This window comes from Pipistrellus kuhlii, unplaced genomic scaffold, assembly GCF_014108245.1.
Source record: "Pipistrellus kuhlii isolate mPipKuh1 unplaced genomic scaffold, mPipKuh1.p scaffold_m20_p_4, whole genome shotgun sequence".
In the NCBI taxonomy this organism is placed as follows: Eukaryota; Metazoa; Chordata; class Mammalia; order Chiroptera; family Vespertilionidae; genus Pipistrellus; species Pipistrellus kuhlii.
In genome coordinates, this window is record NW_023425540.1 from 3,564,517 (window position 1) to 3,570,867 (window position 6,351).

A 6,351-nucleotide genomic window follows, 5' to 3' on the forward strand; every position below is an offset into this window, starting at 1 on the left:
TTATCATGTTATGACTTAATACTCTCTACATATTTGTCTTACCTTTCCAGCTAGATCGAAGATCTTGAGGGAAACAGCAGTGCTATGTGTATTATTGTACGGAGCCTTATTCTACAACTTTCACATGGAAAACACTCCCCAGATGCCTTCTAGCAGTAGAATAAGCAAATGAAAAACATACACCAAAGTAATCGATTGTAGAAACCAATGAGTTAAAGCCTGGGATGGAGAGGCTAGAAATCCTTCCTGCATTTGGGTGTCCCCAGTACTTCCCTCGGAGGCAGTATACCTCCTCCACCGTCAGCCACTCTCCCTAGAGAAGCTTCCAGGACTTTCCACAGCAGGGACAGTGCCATGTGTATCCATTTCACTGTTCTCTTCCTAGACACCTCCCAGCCCCCTTAGCAGTTTCCAGGGGGCAAGGCAGACAGATAGGCGGGTGACAAATGGAAGAATAGTGGGTGGATGGATGTCAGATAAATGGGTGACAGATGGAAGAATGGACAGATGGACAGATGAATGTTGGCGTTGGCTCCAGACCAAACCTCAGTCTGAGTCCCAACTCCTCAACTTTCTAGCCATGACACCTCAACCATTCTACGACTCCGTTTCCTCCTTAGTAAAATGAGCTAATGGTACCTGTTTCACATGGTGGTTGGGAAAGTTAAAAGAGATGGTGTACTCTTCCCAGCACACTGTGTGGCCCTCACTACCCACTGTAGCGCAGGAATAGAAAATCATTAGAAAAAAACCATCAGGTCAATATAAACTTTATTATGCTTTGTGCTAGCGAGTAAGCAATTAAAATAGCATTTGAGTCATTAAACCCATGAAGAATTTCAGCTGAGCGAAAGCCATCAGTTTCTCTCTAAGAGCTGGGAAACCACTTCTCCATTGAGTTCAGCTTCAGTATTGTGTTCGGTGAGCATTAATTTCTTTTACTTCCCAGAGATGCATTTGAGAAAATGAGGACAGATTTGTTTTCTCTGCAGAAGCAGAAGGAGCTCCTGAAGGAAGCCAGCTCTGCAGATTTGTGAATAACTACGATGACGCTTTCCATCCACCTTGGAAATGAATCATCTGTTTCAGCAGAGAACAGGGCAGTCCCGTCCTGCCTGCCTTCGTGGTCGCCGCAGCCGCCCAGGCGCTCCTGGAGGCAGAGGCAGCGGAGTGTTTCCACATGAGTAATGCCGCTCCCAGACACCACACCCGGCCACGGAGGGAGCGCATCTGGGCCTGGCGTCCTGGACACATTTCTCCATGCCCAGCCTCAGACTGACTTCCAAACCTGTCTCCCGCCAGCCGCCTGACTCCCTCCTGACTCCCTCCCCCCACCGGTCCCCGTCAGCGGGTGTGACCGGCTGCTCCATCTTTCAGAGCCCTTCCCACGGACCCAGTGAAAGGCTCCTGCTCCGTGAGGCATCCGTGGCCGGCCCCACGTGGCACTGATTTGGGTGCCAAATCAACCAGATCCCAGGCACCTGGCTGGGATGTGTGTCAGAAGTCCATATTATAGAGTGCCCCAGGATTTTGGGAAAAGCAGATGGGCATTTAGTCTCATTCCTTTGCCCTGTTAGGTTGGAGCAAAGGATGGCTCAGAGAGGAGAAGCAGCATGCCCACGGGAACACAGCTCGCTGGTGGCAGCCCCGGAACAAACACATCCTAGTAGCTCCACTGACGTCTGGACCAGTGATCGGCGTGCTTCGCAGTGAATGACACCCTATGTCAGCTGATCGATGTTTTTCAGCTCAGGCGCTGAAGGAAAAGTCATGAATGGCCTTTGCTTGCCTAGACCAGTGTTTCCCAACCTTCTCTCATGATGAGAATCACCTGGTGGAGTTGTTAAAACACGGATTCCCGGATCCCAACTAAGAAGTGCTAAACTAGAATTTTTGGGAACATATAGGTAAAATTGTATACTTAACTAGTGCTCTAAGACAGATTTTATATACAGAGCACTAAGTTAGGTATGCAATTTTACCTATATGTTCCCAAAAATTCTAGTTTAGCACTTCTTAGTTGGGATCCGGGAATCCGTGTTTTAACAACTCCACCAGGTGATTCTCATCTTGAGAGAAGGTTGGGAAACACTGGCCTAGACCTCACTCAGGCGTCCAAGCAAACTCCAATCCACCTCCTCCACTAGGGCTGCCCTGGCCGGTGGAGTGGCCTGGAGAGAGGAAGGCCGCTCTGGGAAGACCTGGCGCGGAGTCTCGGCTGTCCTTGGCTATCTGAGTGGCAGGGAGCACCTGGCTTTCCGCACAGCCCCCTGAGCAGGCCCTGCGGGGAGCGAGGAGCAGGGGGAGCCGCTCCCAGCCTCTCCCCCTGGCTTGTGCCTCCCCTCTGGGGAAGTGCCCTCTGAAATAGGTGCAAAGGGTGCACACCTCATGAATTATCCCTCCATGTGAGGAAAGTTTAGCTGGAAAAGGAGGGGCACCTAGGAGAGGATGAGAAATAAGAGGAAAATGTATTTCTGCACCTCAGCTCTTAGCCATCCAGGCGTCTATTCTGGAGTCAGCCATCTTTTCCGTGAGAGGGAGGTGTAGATTGTCAACATAATCAGACGCACCTGATAAAAGCATAGGATATATTTAATATATTTTATTGATTTTTTAAAAATATATTTTATTGATTTTTCACAGAGAGGAAGAGAGAGAGATAGAGAGTTAGAAACATCGATGAGAGAGAATCATCGATCAGCTGCCTCTTGCACACCCTCCACCGGGGATGTGCCCGCAACCAAGATACATGTCCTTGCCCAGAATCAAACCCGGGACCTTTCAGTCCGCAGGTCGACGCTCTATCCACTGAGCCAAACCGGTCCCGGCAATTTTTTACAGAGAGGAATTGAGAGTTAGAAACATCAATGAGAGAAACATCGATCTGCTGCCTCCTGCATGCCCCACACTGGGGTTGTGCCCACAACCAAGGTACATGCCCTTGACCGGAATCAAACCCGGGATCCTTCAGTCTGCAGGCTGACGCTCTATCCACTGAGCCAAACCGGTTTTTGCAGGATAAGTTTTTTTTCAATTCTCAGAAGGGAGCAGAAGCCTTCAGACCAATCACTGACGTGGGTTTCACTCCTGTTGCTGGGCCGTCTGCAATCTATCTTCTAAGTCCGTGGGGGCTTTACCAGGAAGCCGAGGCTCCGGAGAGAGTGTAGTTCTGGCAGCTGTACCCACACAAACCTCATGTTTTCCAGTACACAGAGGGAGTCTGCACGCAGCAGCAGCTGGGGGACAGCTGCTCGGGCCTGGGCTAACAGAGTCCGTTCATCCTCACAGCCGCCCCCGGCCATTCTGTTCACGTGCTTACAGTCCTGGGCGCATCACTGAGCCTGGCCACTGTCACTAGGATGTCAGGGACCACGCTTCCTTCAGGAGCACCTCCCCTTCGTTTCCCCCGGGATGCATGATGTCACACCTGTTCTCGACATTTTTATTTTTATTTTTTAAAAATACATTTTATTGATTTTTTACAGAGAGGAAGGGAGAGGGATAGAGTGTTAGAAACATCCATGAGAGAGAAACATCGATCAGCTGCCTCCTGCACACCTGGCTGGGGATGTGCCCGCAACCAAGGTACATGCCCTTGACCGGAATTGAACCCGGGATCCTTGGGTCCAAAAGCTGACGCTCTATCCACTGAGCCAAACCGGTTTTGGCAGTTCTCAACATTTTAATTAGTCTCCCAGCAAAGGTTCTCTGCATTGAGTGAAGGTTCTGCAAAGCTTTGGTGAATTCCAAACCATTATTTTATGGTTTCACAGCAGACAACTCATGGGAAAGAAGAGAGGGAACTAATACAGGATCGAAAAAGTGTCATTTCAGGTGTTGATCATGGTCCATCCTCTTTGCTCTTTCTCTTACAGTTGCTTGTACATGTTTATCACCGGTTTTACCTGTCCCAAAACACACACACACTATACCCAATACTTGCACTGGAGTTCACCTTTTGTTATTTTTGACATCATTCTGGGTTGTAGAACTTTACTTATTAATTTTTATCATGACTTTTATATTCTAACTAGTAGACCTGCACACGAATTCGTGGGCCAGTGGGTCACTGCTGCCCCCTCCCCCACCTCCTCATAGCTTGCTGCCCTGCCCTCTCCTCTCTGCTGCCTGCTTGTAATTTGCTGCCCCACGCTCCTGCAGATCCCTGATCCGGTCGGTTGTTACGCCTCACTTCATAACAGATAATTAGCATCTTCCTCTCTTATTATATAGGATGACCAGCCCGTATAGTTAAATGCATTTTATGACCCGGGATGTATGGCAAGCAAAAAAAGTAACAACGAGTCACAAGTTTAACAAGCACAAAAAATAACTTACTAATGTCATCCAGCTGACTTCAACCGTATCCTTAATTGAATATGAGCCCAACTGGCCAAGATAAACCTTGGGATCCCTTAAAAAGTATAACACCTAAAATTCGGTGGTATTCCTGGAATAATGTTATATCTTGGATTTCAAAATTTGTTATATTTATATACATCAACTTATTTTTTCCTGAAACTGCCATACTATCTCCCGCCCACTTGATTGACAGGCAGTGGTCCAAAGACCACACTTTGGAAAGTATCAGCCTTCATGCCGAGAGCCCTAGAACACTGACTTTCTGCTTAAAAGAAACTCTAGGAATCATCTATTATACAATCGTTTTCAAACACATGGGCCATGTGAATGGTTAACTTTATGTACCATGGCGCCCAGATACAAGGTCAAACATTCTGGATATATCTGTGTGGTTTTTAAAATCAGATTAACATCAGTGGACTCTGAGTAAAGCAGGTTGCTCTCTAAAGAGAGGGAGAGAGAGAGAGAGAGAGAGAGAGAGAGAGAGAGAGAGAGAGAGAGAGAGAGAGAGAGAGAGGAAGGAAGGGAAGGGGCAAGGAGCAAGGTGAAGACCTGCTTAACTGCTTTCCTACCAAAGTCTCTGCACTGAGCCACACTTTGTTTCCATGGTTCACTGGGCAGATCCTCTGCCCGCCTTCACACTCCCCAGGGGTCTCAGAGAAATGTCACCCTCATCAGAATACAATAGCCTTCAACCCATGCAACAGCCTAAGGAAGACAAATGGCGGCTGGCTGGAGAGGCTTGGCAGGCTCTGCTCATGCCGGAGCGAGGAGGAGATGGAAATGTCACCGGTTGGCTAGCTCTGCTTTTTCCTTTCTCTCCGACTTGGTCCAGGCAAAGGCTTAGGCAGCGGGCTAAGTTGCAGGAAGTAGACTTTAAAAACCCCCTGTTGGAATCACAAAAGTCTGCCACTGTGCCTGAGGTACAGGCAACGGGCTGTTTCCACCGTCCCGCTGAGAGCAGACATCACATTGCAGTGCGATACACATTTGCTCCTCTGATTTCCGAAGCTTCAATACATGACCTTTGGGGAACACAGTTCAGCCTATAATAAGATTGATGGCCCGTGAGGAGCCTGGACCACACCTGGGCCACAGCATCCGACATGTGCTGGGCCCACGAACCCCTCCATCCCCCACCCCATTTCTTGGCCATAAAGCCCACTTGTCCATATTCAGAACTGAGCTCAATTCTCTACCGGGGCCTCTCTACCTCTATTGCAATAGTCCTGAATCAAAGCTTTGACCTTGGTGAATGCGGCTTGCAGGAGGAAGTGGGCAGTGACGCATGCTGGCGTAAAGCGAGGCAGGAGAGATGGGTGGGAATGAATGTCACATGTGGTCAGTTCATTAGTGACCTGTAGTTCCTTGTCTGTGGACTTAAATAATGCACATCTGGATGATAAGACCCCACTGTTGTCCCTTTACACCCTCCTAGACACAGTACAGCCCACCAGGGTCATGTGGGTGATCACTACTAGCCAGCGGGCAGGAGGACTCAGACGGGAACCAGAAAATGGGTTTAGATTGACATCTATGGCCGCCTGCTAGTCCCCTCCCCCCAGTACCCATCCTCCCCTGCTTCCTTAGTCATAAGAACATGTACAGGCATTAACCCCTACTTAGCTATAGACTAGATCCCAGGTCCCCTGGAGCTAGGGGTAGCCTTGTGACCAAGGTTGGGCCCATAGGGTGTGAGAGGGAGTCTTAGGTTTGAGGTCTTCGTTTTGCTCTTCCTGGCTGGTTAGTGTGGAGGTCATCGCTGGAGCTCAAGCAGCTCCTTTGTCCCGGGAGATGAAGGAAAATGAAGCAATTAAATTAGAAGCAGCTGAGTCTGTGACTATGGCGAACTAAGGTACCAGCTCTTGAGTAATTCTGAACTTCATTGATATAAAACAAGCAAACTGCAATCGTGTTTAAGACACTTGACCAAAAATTAAACTTTCTGTGACCTGGCAGCAGGAGGGGACGTCGGACAAATTCCAGCGG